Source organism: Pantherophis guttatus, chromosome 7 (assembly GCF_059756535.1).
Source record: "Pantherophis guttatus breed Tessera chromosome 7, ASM5975653v1, whole genome shotgun sequence".
Lineage (NCBI taxonomy): Eukaryota > Metazoa > Chordata > Lepidosauria > Squamata > Colubridae > Pantherophis > Pantherophis guttatus.
In genome coordinates, this window is record NC_142069.1 from 36,104,232 (window position 1) to 36,121,504 (window position 17,273).

The 17,273-nt window shown below is 40.3% G+C and overlaps 2 non-coding genes across 2 annotated transcripts; one reads left to right on the plus strand and one right to left on the minus strand.

The window, feature by feature from the left end:
* Positions 1 to 3,621: 3,621 nt before the first annotated feature.
* TRNAW-CCA (transfer RNA tryptophan (anticodon CCA)) lies at positions 3,622 to 3,693 on the minus strand. The gene has a single exon. It is a non-coding gene; the product is annotated as a tRNA-Trp (tRNA).
* Positions 3,694 to 4,427: 734 nt separating this feature from the next.
* TRNAD-GUC (transfer RNA aspartic acid (anticodon GUC)) lies at positions 4,428 to 4,499 on the plus strand. Its single transcript has one exon. It is a non-coding gene; the product is annotated as a tRNA-Asp (tRNA).
* Positions 4,500 to 17,273: the final 12,774 nt, after the last annotated feature.

Sequence of the window (17,273 nt, forward strand, 5' to 3'; positions counted from 1 at the left end):
TTTTGGCCGAGATAGATCTTTTCACCAGGATGGCTCACTTCATACCTTGCAGAAGTTTACTGAATGCCAAAGAACCAGCCCAGCTTTTCCTAGGTCACATCTTTCGCTATCATAGAATGGTGTCAATATTAATTTCAGAAAGAGGCCCGCCATTCCAATCCAGATTTTTGCAGGGCACTGTTCCAGCTCTTGAATGTCCAAGACAGCCTATCTTCAGCCCACCACCTAGCCACAAATGATGAGGCAGAGAAGACTAACCAGCTTCTCCAACAGTATTTAAGATGTTATATACATCCAAGACAACTGGCCATCGTTATTGCCTCTTGGAGAATTTTGTTATAACTTTCTCCATATATTGATTTCCATGACACCCTTTCAAGCTATGTATGGCACACTCCCAAAAGCATTACCAGATCACCCTGCACTAAACTCATCTGTCCCAGGAGCTGCTGACTTCTTACAGGAGTAACTCACTGCCCAGGCCCTATTGAAGCAGCAGCTTGTCCAAGCTAAGCAGTCTTACAAAAAGTCTGCGTATGCCCACCAACTGGAGGGATTGCCAATAGCAGTAGGGGACAATGTCTGGCTTTCTACCAAGTTCTTACCATCTTCAAGTCCTTCCAAGAAGCTAGATGCTAAATTTGTGGGGCCATTCAAGATTCTCCGACAGATCAATTCTGCTGCCTTCCATCTCCAATTGCCTCCCTCTGTGAAAGTGCATCCAGTCTTTCATCGATCTTTGCTTTCTAAAGATGCCCCTCCAAGTGCTCTGCAATCCCCCACCACCACCAATCAAATGCAGCGGCAAAGGCATCCAGTATTTGATTCATTGGAAAGGCTGCCCTGTTTCTGGGAGAATGCATGGTATGTTCATGCCCCTGATTCAGTCCGCTAATTTCACCTGCTTTTCTCTGAGAAACCATGACTGGCCAAGGTCCCAGGCCCCCAAGCCACACTGCCTTCTCCATCAATGAAGGAATTAACCAACTTTTCTGAATTGCTCCGGGTTGGGGGGTGGGGGGGAAGCAGGCTTACAATGGGCCTTCTACCTCTGATCTTTATCACCCAGGTAGGGGAAGGAAGGGAACTTCTAACGCTGTTTCTGTATTTCAACAACTACCACCTGGTTCACCAGTCATTTCAAAAGAGGAGAGGAAGATTGTTTTGAGACTGCTGCCCTTGCCAAGTTCTCATGAGAACCCAGGCTTGAAGGAGGTGGAGAGCAGCTCCGAAGAACCCAAGGAGGAGGTGGGGCAAGTTGGTGGTGGTGGGGTGTGTGATGTAGGAGATGACCATGCTAAACCTGGCCAAGCACATTATCAGTGTGGTCTTACTATGCTCTCACAAGAGACCTAATGCAGCCCACCCTTCCATTGATGCTTATCTAGCACCAATTTGCCTTGACCACTAATAGCTAAACATCTGTTTTCCTTTTTATTCTAAGTATGTTTAATTAGAAAAAAATAATTAAGGACTATATTGTCAGTGAAGGAATATTTAGAATCTACTGTGGTTTGATATTACCCAAACTAATATCTACTACCATTTTAATTATGCCAGTCCACCCAAAGTGAATCAAGTTAAATGCTTAATTAAGATTCTTATATAATTATGATAATGTTCCCAATGAGTTTAGACATACATGCCAGAGTTTTGCTTAGAGCCAGTAGTAAGGTAGTTCAGAAGCTAGTTGGAGTATGAGGTAGTATCATCTTCACAATGCTTTTCTTGAGAATGAATTACCCTGAGCTTTCTGAAACCTGGAGTAGATCTATGATTTCTCCAGCAGCATAACCTTTGGAACAGATCTTAGATTGTATACAATTCTACAATTGTACATAATATAGCCATTTAACTAAATGTGCAAATTCTCAACAAATCTGGATGTATTATAAGATATGGGCTACAGATCTATACAGAATTTATTATAAAGTTCAAAATAAAACAAATATGAATATGCAAAATAATAAATTGTTAAAATTGATAGTAGGTTTTTTCAGGGTCTAATTTTACAGGCAGTAAAACAGAATTTGTCTATTATCAAGGAAACTAAATCATACTGATCTGAAAGCAAGAACTGTACATAACAAAATCAGAACTCCCGCCAGGTGTTTTACCATAGTAAGAAGTTGTAAGGTGAGTCTTTAGAATCTTTATAGAGTGTAAAGTATAAGAGGACATCAGCTGTAATTTCAATAGCCCCTTAACTGCAGAAGCAAAGTCTTAGCTCATAAGGAACTTTTTTATATTACCCTTTCAAGACTGCTATGGGGAGGAGAATGTTGAAAAATATACCGGTGTAAGATTTCACAGCTGCTATCCATTAGGGTTCAGGGTTTGGTGACTATTTTATTTCATTAAATTATATTTAATTATTTAATTTATTAAATTACAATTTTTATTAAATAAAATTTGAAATATGAAACCTGATATTACCATTTCCTCATTCGGAAGAACACTAATTTGGCATGATACAATGCTCTTGTTGGGCAATGTTGGATTCCAGGGTTCCAGGAGAACAGATTTCCTGATATTTTACCAGCAACTATAGCTGACATCTTCAGAGGCAAAGATGCTGGCCACATTGCCAATGAAATGGCAGGCTCCCTTGGCAAGAGTCTATACATGAGACAATATGCGTTGAATGCTGCCATAGGCATGCTCATTATAGGAATTCCTTGATTTAACAACAGTTCAGTGATACTATCAAGTTACAATAGCACTGAAAAAAGTGACTTATGATTGTTTTTCACTCTTACGACCCCTATAGCATCTCCATGGACACGTGATCAACTCTGGGCAGGGGTGAAATCCAGCAGGTTCTGACAGGTTCTGAAGAACCGGTAGGGGAAATTTTGAGTAGTTTGGAGAACCGGCATATACCATCTCTGACTGGTCCCAGAGTGGGGTGGGAATGGAGATTTTGCAGTATCCTTCCCCTGGAGTGGGGTGGGAATGGGGATTTTGCAGTACCCTCCCGTGGAGTGGGGTGGGAATGGAGATTTTGCAGTATCCTTCCCCTGGAGTGGGGTGGGAATGGGGATTTTGCAGTATCCTTCCCCTGGAGTGCGGTGGGAATGGAGATATTGCAGTATCCTTCTCCTGGAATGGGGTGGGAATGGAGATATTGCAGTATCCTTCCTCTGCCATGCCCACAAAGCCACCCCACAGAACCGGTAGTAAAAAAATTTCACCACTGGTCCTGGGGCCATGTGATCACCTTTTCTGACAAGCAAAGTCAATGGGGAAGCCAGATTCACTTAGCCGTGTTACAACTTAACCACTGCAGTGATACACTTAACAACTGTGCCAAGAAAGGTTGTAAAATGGGGCAAAAGTCACTTAACAAGTGTCTCACTTAGCAACAGAAATGTTGGGCTCAGTTGTGGTCATAAATCAAGGACTACCTGTACTGTCCACTTTCAAATCCCAGCCATTTTTTTCTAGTTTAAGAAAAGGGAGGCGTGGTATTGTCAACTAGGGAAATATGGTGTAAAATCTATATGAAGGTTTTATTCCTTCACTCGATATAACCTTTATTCGATTAATTATCATTAACGACGAAACAAGTTTTCAAGCGATCAAGAATTTTAAACCCACGAGCAGAATAGGCTAAAAAGCTGACCCCGACGTGATTCGAACACGCAGCCTTCTGATCTGGAGTCAGACGCGCTACCGTTGCGCCACGAGGTCCTGCGGATTTGCACCAGGCAAAGCTGTACAACTGCCTGAATGTGACTTCTTCGCGTTTCCAAAGCAAAGTTCTCTCGCGGTTTTGCAAGAGCAGAGCACCACGAAAAAGAGAATCTCGGTCAGTCTCACAATGAGACACGAACGTCTGTTCCGATATTCCGAATTTTCCCCGCAGGGGCTGGCTTCGAAAAGCAGGCAGGGTGAACCACTATGGAAGTCTTCTCCCTACTTTCGGCTCCTAACAAAACCACCTATTTTATTTACCTTTCTGTTCCTTTGCTGGGTTTCTTGAATTCAAGCAGCCTTTTAGGAAAGCGGTCACATTTCTACGCGCCGTCCATTTGCTTAGCAAGGTAGCAGACTTTTAACCCAGAGGTCCCCAAACTAGGCAGCTTTAAGACTTGTGGACTTCAACTCCCAGAATTCTCCAGCCAGTATAGCTCCAGCATAGCTGGCTGGAGAATTCTGGGAGTTGAAGTCCACAAGTCTTAAAGCTGCCTAGTTTGAAGACCTCTGTTTTAACCTAACAGTGCCTTTCCTTTCCCGAGCAGACGCCGCTCTGTGCGGCTTCGACTGCTAATGCGTTAGACTCTCCCTTTGTTTGACTCCAACTTCTGGTGGGGTTTCTAATTAAACGTGCCTGGAAAATGTACATAAAATTCGGCCAACTCAAATTACAGCACGACCTTTAAAAGCGATATGGGTGGAAGAAAAAAAAGGCGATGTTATCCACCTCCTCGTTAGTATAGTGGTAAGTATCCCCGCCTGTCACGCGGGAGACCGGGGTTCGATTCCCCGACGGGGAGAATGGAATTTTTTTGCTTCTATCAATTTACGAGCTGATTAGCCCCACTGCATGATTTTTAAATGCTTTTTGGCCAGTTAAAAGTGAGGGGACAACTTAAATTCAAGCCTCTTTTTTCATAGCCAGGGCTTACTATCGCTACTCTTTGTTTGCGTATTTTTACTTAGTAAAATTGCTTTTTGTGCCCATGGTGCTGCAATTGTCATGCAGATGTTAATCAAAATCTAGATAAATCTTCCCAATTTAGTATTTTCCAGATGTGTTGGATTTCAATTCCCAGTAAATCAGCAGCAGGATGTCTGACATCCTGGCTGGGGAATTCTAGGAGCTGAAGTCCACACACCTTAAAGTTCCCAAAATTGAGAAACCCTGATGTAATGACTGCTGTTTCCTTTACTGTCCGTTGTTGATCTTAAAAGGCAAAAGCTACTCACTTCTCTTCCTTGACAAAACTCTTCCTTGTTAGTTCTAAGGCCAGTTGCTGTATTTGTTACTAATTACGTCTTCTTTACATTTGATCTTAGTTCCTTTTTTTTTCATTGTGTTTTTTGTGAGTTTTATTATGATATCCTTTTTCAACTATCATGATTATATCAGTAGAGCATTTTATTGATGTTTATTCCTGCAATTCCAACACAGTGCTCATTTCCTGCCAGTCTAAGTTTCTTCAATATATATTGGGCACATGCTTTGAATAAATAGAGAATATATAGCTCTGTCTCATACATTTGCTGATCTCTTTTAATATTTTCCATCCAGAATACAGCACCTTGTCCTATACAGATAGTCCTTGACTTATGATTGAAGTGTAGGAAGAAATATCCTTCTGGGTTCAGCTCCAAGTGGGGAAAAAGACACTGGAAACATGGAGACTGCTTGGAAAGATGGTTTAATGGTGGAGAGGATCACATGGTTTGAGTTCCTGAACAGAAAAGAGGGCAGAGATACAGTGAGTCCCTGGGTTTTATGCTCTCTCTGGCTTTGAACTTCCTGGGGCCCTGAAAGAGTATCCTGATTGGTTGTCAGACTCCCAGGGGGTGGGGGTCTTAGCTAGCCTTGCTGGCTGATGTAATTTTCCCAAGTGCCATGTGGTGAGTTCTTTTTAATATTTCCTAAAATATTTCATTCTTCCAGGAAAGGGGTGGGTGCTAACTTCCTACAGAAGTTATGACAGTCCTTCCCAAAAGCTAGTTATTATTGTTATGGAATGATGAGACCAAACAACATTCCTGGTCAGCCAGAGACAGTTTATTGCGCAGTTTCAGAATCAGATTTGTATCTGCAATTCTGAACCAAGAAGAGGTCTGATACAACTGCTTTTATACATATCTAAGATAAAGGATTTTGTGAGCACAGCAGTTTTCCATATATGGTTAACATACATTTGTTACATGATAATTGATACTTTCTAAATTACTAAATTCCTACATTATTTTCTAGTTCATAAGATTATTTTAGCTAAACAACCTTCCTCAGTTCTGTGATTGCTGATGCGTAGATTCATGGCTGCTTTGGATAATAAGTAACTTTTGTTTCATATGGATGTCCTTGCATTCTTGACAACTAGGTCCCTCAGAAGATATATATTATCAAGAATGAAATTTAGCTGATTTAGTGTAATCTCTAAGCAAGCACATTTCTTTCTTATAATAATGTGAATAAAGAGGGTCCTTCAGTGTTCATATAGCTGACCCTGTACTATTCCTACATCATTCACATTATTATGGCCTTACATACGTTATGGCCTCTGTTTTGCTCCTGTGCTTGTTCACCCTTCTGACCAACTACAGGAATTCTGCAGTGCCCCCCCTCCCCAATCTCCTTCCTCCATCCCACCAAGTGCCCGCAGACCTTTGGCCTGTTCCCAACCCAGCCAGTCAGCCAGCTCCAGGACCCAGCAGCACCTTTGTATGCAGGGACCTTTTTAAAGGGGTTCCCTTTTTAAGGAGACTCCAGAATCACACATGGTTGCCATGAGGCAGCCTCTGTAGGAAAGCTGAACATCATATAACATTGCATCAAGTGGGAATCTCTCTGCAAAACACAGAAATATAAGTTGCTGGGCTGTGGATGTGACTAAGGAGCAGGCAGAGTCCTTCAAATCCCTGGTTGGTTTCTGCTGCTGACTTTAGGCTTCCTTGAATGGCTGGGTGGATGGGTGGGAAACAAACCACGGCCTACGGGGACCCGATGAGGGAGAGACCAGGCTCAAGGCTGCTTCCCCTGAGGGGTGGGAAGCAGAACATGGAGTGTCTCGGGGTTGTGGGAGGCCTTGGGAAGCCTAGGGCAGACCAGCGTGGGCCTGCGCTAGGCCTCTCAGGGTCTTCCCCAACCACTGAAGCACGCTTTATGACCTGTGCCATTGTTTAATGATCACATCATTAATCTCACTTAATAACAAGTATGACTTGCAACTATAACGGGCAAACTCCATTACTGTAACTTTAGGGCTATCTATATATAACATTTGCATGAGGACAATGAGATGTTCTGGGATTCTCATTTTCCATAATTTGACATGAATGATATAGTCAAAGGCCTTTATGTAGTCAATGAAGAACACATGGAGTTCTTTTTGGTATTCTGTGGCTGTCTCTATTTTTCAGCATGCATCAGTACTAATATCTTTTGTTTCTTAGTCTTCACGAAAAGCAGTTCAAGCATTTGGTCATTTCCTTTTCCATCTAGAGCTCTAAACTATATTGGATGATTCTGAGCATTATTTTGCTACAGTATGAAATTAAGGATATTGTACAGTAGTTTGCACAATCTTTTAAGTCTCTTTTCTTTGGCATTGATATGTAGACTGATACGTTTCAGGCCATTGTGTTATTGTCCAAACTCCTTAACTGATTTTTCTTCTGTTCCTTGCAAGATTTTTGTATGTATTCCATCAATTTAGTCTTTGGACTTGACCACAGCATTGATCTAACTTCCTCTTGCAGCAATAGAGCCTCTTTCAGGTAGGGAATATTTTCTAAGTTACCTTGGATATTACCATCTCTGCTATATAGAATTTAAGTATATTCCTTCCATTTTTGTTAGAACTTCTTTGAATCAGTTACTGTCTGGCTTTTGACATCCTTGAGTGTACCAGTTCAAGGTTGGAACTTTCTTTTGAGTTTGGAGATATTTTAGAAACCTTCCTTTGTTTTTCTGTGTCTCTTTCAATCTTCCTTTTATAGATATCGTTTTAATATCGTTCCTTGTCTTTTCTAACACCTTTCTGAAATTCTTTGTTAAATTCCTTCATGACAGCTTTATTTTTTCTTGGCTTTAATTTCTATCTTCATGGAAGTTTCAATTCTCTGTTCTAACATCCAGCTTACTTTCTTGGTCTTTTGCAGTCTCTTTCACATTTATCCTTAACTACTTCTTTGTTTCCATTTCACAGTTGTTTTGGTTCTCTATTAATGAGGTTTAGGGCTTCAAAGTAATTCATCATGTTATCCTCAAAAATGGTAGGTCTATGTTTAAGATCATGTTGTAACTTGTTTACTTTGTTCTTCTGCTTTAGCTTGACTTGGAACCTGCATATAAGCAGTCAATAATCTGTTCCACAAACAGCTCCTGGCCATGCCTGTGCTGATCTCTTTCATCTCTGATCTCTTTCATCTCCTTGTACTAATAATATAGTCAATATGATTCCACAGGGGTCCATCTAATAATGTCCACATAGATAGGGATTATTTTTGTTGTTTGAAGAATGTGTTAGCAATGAAGAAATAACTGGACTGGCAAAAACTGATAAGTTCTCATGCTTTCTGTTTCTTAAGGAATACAATTCAACTATGCTTTCCTGCTTAATATTGCCAACTTTGGCATTCCATTCTCTAAACAGAAACAGCATATCAAGCTTGCATGTTTTGTTGATTTCAGATTGTAAATGAGTGTTAAACTTGTCAATCTCCTTCCTCTTCATCATCAATGGCTGGGTGTAAACCTGAATAACCATTATATTAAAGGGTTGTCCATAAAGTCTTAATTGACATTACCTCATCATTTAACAGCTTTGTACTCAACTACTGTCACTGTATATCCTTCCTGTCTATGAAGGCAATACTGTTCCTCATTGTTTTTCATGTCCTGAGTAGTAAACAGTACAATCTGACTGATAGCATCCAGATCCAATGCATTTTAATTCACTAATATCTGAGATGTCAATATGTATATATAGTCCTTGTTGAATGACCACTCATTCAATATTTCAAGTTACGATGGCAATAAACTAAGGCAGGGGTGTCAAACTCTCGTCATCATGGCGGGGTCATGTGACGTATTGGGACTTCCCCCCTTTGCTAAACTGGCAGGGGGCGGGGCCAGCACGTGACGCATCTGGCCCGCTGGCCACGAGTTTGACACCTCTGAACTAAGGGATATTTATGGCTGGTCCTCAGAGTTGAGGTCATTTCAGCATACTCTATGGGCACATGATTGCAATTCAGATATTTGACAACTGATTTACAATTATGACAGTCACACCACCTGCTGGTCACATGATCACCATTTTCAACCTTCACTGTCAGCATCTGACAAGCAAAGTCAATGGGGAAGTTTGCAGGACATAGCAAATGGCAATCATATGACCACAGAATTGACTGTGCAGAATTCACGTAACAACAGCAATTGGAATGACAGCAACTACTTTCATAAGTTGATGTTATCATGTGACATTGTGCTTTATGACTATGTTACTTACCAATTATCACTGTTAAGTGAGGACTACTCATATCTGACTCCTTTAATATTTCATTTTATTGAGCTTTTCCATATTTATGCTTTAAAAGTTCCATATCCCCACTGTAATTTTGTCTTTGTAGCTTCAGATGACCTTTTCTGCCTAGTAATTTAGCAACCAGACATTCTAAAGGCTTTATGTTGAGTGCCATTTCAATTGAGGGTTCCATCATTCAGCAATGTATAAACAATTCATATTGTCTATCCATGTGCTTTTCTTAGTAAAATACAGGAATGGTTTGCCATTCTGCCATTCAGTTTCAAATAATAACTGTGTTGCTGTCACTAAAGTTATCATCTCACCCCAGCATACTTTTATACATATCTTTACCTGATACGAGTGTGTATTTGCTGTACCTGGCTACTTACTGGGAATACACATTTTTGACATATATTCCAGGCAAGCTTCACTTATCCCTCTCAGGAAACCCCACATCACCATGAAGAAGCACCATAGCAAGATTGGAGTTATTATATAATAATGTTATACAATAATGCATGTATCATTGAGACAGTAATCATGATAAAAATATTTTAAAAACTGAATCCATGTAATAATAATAACAGAACAGAATAACAGAGTTGGAAGGGACCTTGGAAGTCTTCTAGTCCAATCCCATGCCTAGGCAGGAAATGCTATATCACTTCAGACAAATGGTTATCCAACATCTTCTTAAAAACTTCCAGTGTTGGAGCATTCACAACTTCTGCAGGCAAGTTGTTCCACTGATTAATTGTTCTAACTGTCAGGAAGTTAGGAATGTATCAGTGCCATTTGAAGAGTATGTATCTGGCATGGAAATACATATTTATGAATCAACTGTTGTTAAAATCATTCATGGATCATTTAGAACATCATTTACAAAACATGACAGATGTCAACATTTACTAACCTAACCTAAACCAGCTAACAGTAACTGTGTATTAGATTTTCTCTCTGATCATGGGGAAAAAAACCTGAGACATGTCAGTCACGGAGATATCTAAACACATTTTGTTTTATTTCCTGCAGGCAGGGAAAATTGAGCATATTTTTGAGAGTGGTTTTTGTGTGTGAGTTACCTCTTTAATAGTCATCTGTTATAAGGATGAATAATGGAAAATAGTGCTTGAAATCCTTATATGCACTGCATGTAGATTTAGTAAATGATCTTTCCCCCTCCTTTTTCTGTATAGAACAAACTATAAAAGCAATTAACAAAAATCCCAGTAGTTACACTGTGACAAATTAAACATTCTGATAAATGGACTCTGTGTTACTATACTTAAAGCCACAAGGGGGAGCAAGTAACACACCTAAATATTTCTAACTACTTTTTTGTACAAGTTAGGTGAACTGTCTGGAGAGAAAATATGATGCTGTTTAAAACAACATAAATGTTTGGCTCTCTCTTTCACACACACAAATTTTATACATACAAAAATCCAGCACAATTGTTTTTCATTACTTCTAGAAATGAATTTCAGTTCACCTGGCTGGTAGTCCAGTTGATCTGTTCGTAAGTACTATATGAACAATGCGTTTTTCTCCAATGCAAGACCAAAGGAATAAGGCCATTCCAGATATTTCCTTCCTGCCTTTTCTTTCCAGAGAGAGTATTCTCAATGAAATGAACAGACTATAACTACATTTGACTCTCCATAAGGGAGTTTCTTTAGAAATTGGCACTGTCACAGCATGGTTAACTCTTGCCAATTCTCTTTTCAACACCTGGTAGCTTTTCTTTGGAGCAAAGGAAGCAGCTGTGTTTCGGGTATTCTGTGGAGAATTAATGGATGAGGGAAAAAAACCAATAGCACACAACTAGAAACAGACATTGGTTATAAGCCATTGGAAGAAAAAAGTCAAAGGAGCCATTATATATACTCACAATTTTTTATATTTTAATTGTACTGTTAGTTCTAATTCTTTGATTAAAAAAGAAATCTCTGGAGAAATACTTAGTGCAAACTAGAAGGAATCTGACAGTTTCTTTGACTTTTATATTTGATAAATTTCAATTATGTTATTAGCGATTCTTACATTCTTTGCCTTTTTGTATTCTATTAATTGGCTTTTTCTTTTAATAACCCTGTAATCACTTGCATCAGGGTGGAGTCTGGGCGACTGAATGGAATGAGCATTTACTGGCCAGATGTTCTTCCTGATGCCTATGCAGAGTTCACAGCGATATTTTCTCTTTGTGCCCAGAAAGAGAAATATCTGCCACTACCTAGAACCGTGATTGCGAAACTATGGCACGCGTGCCAGAAGTGGCACACAGAGCCATCTCTCTGGGCACGCCACCCATCGCCCGTTGCTCTTCTGGGTTCCGGTGACCAAATGCACGCCAGCCAGCTGGTCTTCACACGAGCATGTGCACCAGAAACCGGAAGCTCAGGTTTCCTGTGTGCGCATGTGCACCACGGAACTGCTCTTCTAGTTTCCAGCACTCCCATGCATACATGCCGGGAGCTGTTCTTCCGGTTTCTGGTGCTCAACCACATGCACCCCTGTGCTCCCATTTCGGCACTCGGTGCCGAAGAGATTCGCCAACACTGACCTAGGATCAAACTCACAGGCTCCTTATTGTGAGGCGAGAGCTTCATCTTTAGATCACCATGCTGCTCCAATTGATGGTATTCAGTACAACATATCAAATAATAGAAATAACAAAGTTATTGGAAACAAATAGCAGGCCAGAATCACTCAGCAGTGAGATGGATGGCACCTAAATATAATAAATAAATAATTACATTTACCAAAAAAAATGAAATTAACAAACATCTTTTTGAACAAAACAATAGTATTAGAACATGGCTTTGAACCTTAGCCTTCAGAAAATATAATTTCTAAATATTTTGAATATAATTCCAGTCAACCATCAGGAATAAGGTGATACCTTATTGGTGGGAATATGGTGGGAATTGTAATCAACACAACTGGAAGGGGCTGAGATAACTGCTATGAAAAAATTTAGAATATATCATCTTATATCATATAGCATATATCATCTTCGAAAGATCACACCATTTATATAGTCATGTTGATTTTAAGATCGTTTAGAAATACAGCATTTAAGATAGAAATGCAGCCATGTTAAGTCCCTCAAATGTTTACTGATCGAAAGATCAACATTTTTCTTAAATCTAGCAATAAATTGGTAAAATTATTCAATTTTATCTAGTTTCGTATTCTTACTGTACAGCTAATTATTAACTTTTAATATTAGAGTCCTCTGTTCAAGCGAAACTCAACTTTGGAAGATCATTTGACGGCCGTAGCCAGGGGGGCTTTCTATCAGGTCCGCCTGATACGCCAGTTGCGCCCCTTTCTAGATCGGGACTCCCTACGTACAGTCACTCAGGCACTCGTCACTTCCCGCCTGGACTACTGCAACGCTCTCTACATGGGGCTCCCCCTGGGGTGCACCCGGAGGCTCCAGCTGGTCCAGAACGCGGCTGCGCGGGGGATTATGGGGGCGACGAGGCGCTCCCATGTGACACCTCTCCTGCGCGAGCTGCACTGGCTCCCGGTGGTCTTCCGGGTGCGCTTCAAGGTGTTGGTGACCACCTTTAAAGCGCTCCATGGCTTAGGGCCGGAGTACTTACGAGACCGCCTTCTGCCACCAATAGCCTCCCACCGGCCAGTGCGCTCACACAGAGTGGGCCTCCACAGGGTGCCGTCCGCCAGACAATGTCGGCTGGTGACCCCCAGGGGGAGAGCCTTCTCTGTGGTGGCGCCCACCCTCTGGAACAACCTCCCCCCAGAGTTACGGATAATAACAGACCTCCGGATTTTTCGTCGGGCCCTGAAAACCCATTTATTTCAACTAGCTGGGCTGGCTTGAGTCAAATTTTAAACTGATTTTAAATTGGAATTGTTTTAATTACGGCCAAAAGATTTAATTATTTTAATCAGTTTTTAGATTTTATATGTTTTGTATGTATGTTTTGTTTTATTTTGGCTGTTCACCGCCCTGAGTCCTATATTGGAGAAGGGCGGTATAGAAATTTAAACAAACAAATAAATAAATAAATAAACTTCATTTATCTTTGTACTTGAATTTTGTTGGTTATTTTGTTCTAATTTTCATATTGTGTGTAGTACAAATTAAAATTAATTAGATTATTAATAATGTTTTCTATTCTTCAGTTCACATTTACCTTGATTCATTAATCTGCCATCATCAAACATTTGATCTTATTCCCTCTCAGGAGGGAATTCTACCTTTGTTTCTGATATGAACTTGAATGGTTTTCAAATATTTATTTTAAAATGTCTACTTATGAAAATTTTACAAGGGTCCAGATGCTGTCATCTTCTATGTGTTATTCTCCTCTATTTTTTTTCACTACTTTTTGCAACTTTTATTCTTATATCCAAAATTCATTATTAAAGAAACAAAACGAGAGTGCTCTAAACTGCTGTTAGTTAAGAGTTGTCTACCTAGAAACATTCTTGCTTCAGTTGTGTTCTTTGTGTGCTCATGTTTGCAAATTATTCCTGTTCATGTTCTTAGGTGTTCTAAGCTCCAAGTGTTGGGCCAAAATAGTCAAAACAACACAATGAAGGTTGTTGTATTCTGAATTAATTGAAGTTTCCAGATGGTTTTCCTTAGCAGGTTGCAGCAATCCAATCTTATGTTAAAAAAGACAGGAGTGAAAGTTGTCAGAGCCACCCATTCCATAAATGACCACAACTGGTGCATCAGCCAAAGCTGAACAAAATGTCCATGGCCTAGCCTCCCCTGTTTGTTCATCAAACAAAGGTTGTGGACTTGCTTCTTCAGAATGAATGCAATTCCATGCAGGGCCCATTTAGGGATTATTGCTAAACCTGATGGCTTCTGAACAAACAGCAACTATGTCTGTCTAGAATTTATTTTAACTTATTTCATTCTACCCAATTCCATACCTAAAGTAGATGCTGGATAACAACTTTCACTGTAATTGTCGAATCCAGTGTGGAGATATATAGCTGGTTATCGTCAAGAAACCAATTATATCTCACTCTAAAGTGGTGGATATCTTCATCCAATAGTTTCAGATAGATGTTAAACAAGATGGGGTAAAGAACTGAGATCTGTGGCAACCCATATAGAATGGGTTGATTGCTCATTCTCCATTACTATTGACTGAACCTACCTGCTCAGCTCTGAAAACCATAGTTGATGATATCAAACATGCTGAAATAACTATGTGTCAAGCCCAGCTGCACGCTCGACAACGCTGACGCGTGATGAAGCGGAGAATGGGACAAACCTGCATTCATGAACGGTGTGGGTGGCACTGGGTGTTAGGCGGTCATGTGCAGGGTGGAGGGGGAAGGCGGATACGGCGGGGATAGGTGTTATAGTTGTTGGTTCGCTGTTGAAGTCCCGAGGAAGGAGAGCTGACAGACGCCGTTTTTGAGCTGCATCCAGACCAGGAACCGCTTGTTATGGGGCAGGGGCATGTTAATAAACGTGACGCACATGGGGCGGGTTATTTAGTTGTGCCGAGCCGCACAACTGTAGCACTAATTGTGCCTCATTTTTGAGATCGCAGCATGTGCCTGGAGCGAGCGCGCAATAAACCAACATTGAAACGAGCTGAAAGGACTGGTGTTTGTGTTTTGCTGCGTTTCGCCTAGGAACCCTGAGACTATGGTAACATGAGAAAGCTCCCCTTCCTTTATCTAGGTCCCAAAGGTCACCCACAAGAACAACAAATACATGCCTGAAACCTGACTAAAATGGAACTACAAAAATCTGCTTCATTCAAGATTCTTTGCACCTTCTCCCAAATCTTCTCCAAAAGAGAAACGTTGGAGACAGGGTAAAAATGATCTAGCACAGATTGGTAGAGAGATGGCTTCTTCAGGAGGGGTTGCATTAACAACTCCTTTAAGGAAGGAGGTACAGATTCCTCTCCCCCAAATGATAGATTTACCACTGCTTGAATCCAGTTGCCTCCTCCCGCAACACTTAAAAGAGCCAGGTGGGACATGGACATAGTCTGCAGGTGGCAGAATTGAATTAAATATAATACAATATATATATAATGAATATAAATAGAAACTTGATATGCAGAGCCTAGGATGCTTTTCTGCAAACATCCCATGTAGAGAGAGGGGAATGTGAAGGAGTACAGCATCCTTTCCCAATGTAATATCTTGCAGATGTGTTGGGACTGCAATGCCCATGGCTGAATGCCATGTTTGCTGGAAATACTTGGCGCTGTAGTCCCAGTCCATCTGGAGAGACTATCAGCCTGGGCAAACTTCTCTCATGTGTTCTGTAAGGTTGCCAATGTTTCTGTTAGTCCTGATTGTAGTACACCAAAGCAGGGCAGAGAAGTAGAGTGAAAAAGTTCTTTATGATGGAGTTACAGTGCCAGGTAAAAGTTTATTAAATGGCACCAATTGCACGTCAGGCTGCTTTTAAAAGTATAGGAGAAAAATCTGTTGGAAACCTTAATTCCAGGTGGTTAAAAGTATCAGTTGAGTGTGTGTGAAGTTGAATGTGCATATATCAGGGATGAAATCCAGAAGGTTCTAACAGGTTCTGGAGAACCGATAGTGGAAATTTTGAGTAGTTTGGAGAACCGGTAGCAGAAATTTTGAGTAGTTTGGAGAACCGGCAAATACCACCTCTGGCTGGCCCCAGAGTGGGGTGGGAATGGAGATTTTGCAATATCCTTTCCCCAGGAGTAGGGAAGGAATGGGGATTTTGCAGATCCTTCCCCTGGAGTGGGGTGAGAATGGAGATTTTGCAGTATCCTTCCCTTGGAGTGGGGTGGAAATGGAGATTTTGCAGTATCCTTCCCCTGCCATGCAACCAAGCCACGCCCACCAAGCACACCACACTCACCAAACCACACCCACAGAACAGGTAGTAAAAAAAATTGGATTTCACCACTGACATATATGTATGTGTAGGTGTACATTTATATGTATATTTATATATACATGTGTGTATTATCTCTCCACACTTTTGCTTCAATATAGAGGTGCCCTAATTAGGAGTAATACAAGTTTTGAGGAGGGCAAGAATAGTTTTAAAAATATAAATAGGCATCTAGGAAGATGGAGAAGTAACCAGCAGGAAGGTGAAACCTGAGGAGTATTTTTAATTACCTTTTAATGTGATTTAGTCCAGAAAGTCAGAAAGTTTGATTAGGGGCTAATTAAGCATAAACATACATTATGTGTTGGGGCAAAGACTGCATAAATCAAGTGTTCTTGGAGAATTACCTCAGGATGCAGTGAAAATGACTAGTTACTTTTTGTAGTTATTTTCAAATAGCACATTTTCCCAGCAGTCCTCCAAGGGAGAATATCAAAGCATGACATTGAAACAGCATCAGTCTCTCCATTCTCTTAAATCGTATTTCCCTTCCTTAATTGGCTCCTGCCTGCTTTAATAGCTTCATAAATGATGCAAGGGAATAATTAAATTGTACATCAGTTGAAGTTGCAGAGAGCATCGAACTAGGAGGGATTTGCAAACATGCTGGAAAAAAGAGCCATGAGAAACTCTCCCAATGACATTTTCCAGGCATAATCAACCCAGCAAGACCATCATAAAATGTAGTATCACAACTACAATGTTCTAGAAAAACTGTGGTAAAAAGATCCCCTCTTGTGTTCATCACATTAGTTATTTTCTTGCATGTAGTCATATGTTCCCTCAAGGGTGACTAGTAGTTGATTTGTCCTTTTAAGGTGAGATATATTGTCAATCAATGATCCTGAGGACACCCTTTATTTCTTCTTTCCCAAGTAGACTTGTGTTAGATCATAGAGGTGATGACAGTGATATGGTGGTGATTGCTGCAGATGTTCTTCATGTCATTGTGTTAGCTATATGATTGTGGGATAGAAGTTTCATATGCAGAATTATGTTATATTTTACCTGAAATTATAAAGATCTGAGAATGATAGTCTGGGAGAAAGAACTATGTTAGAAATAATCCTGTAAATGTGTATGTTTTGTTTTAATGATTGCTAACAAAGTATATTTGCAAAAAAGTGCAAGGATAATATGATGCAATTTAAATGCATTTGTCTTTAGCT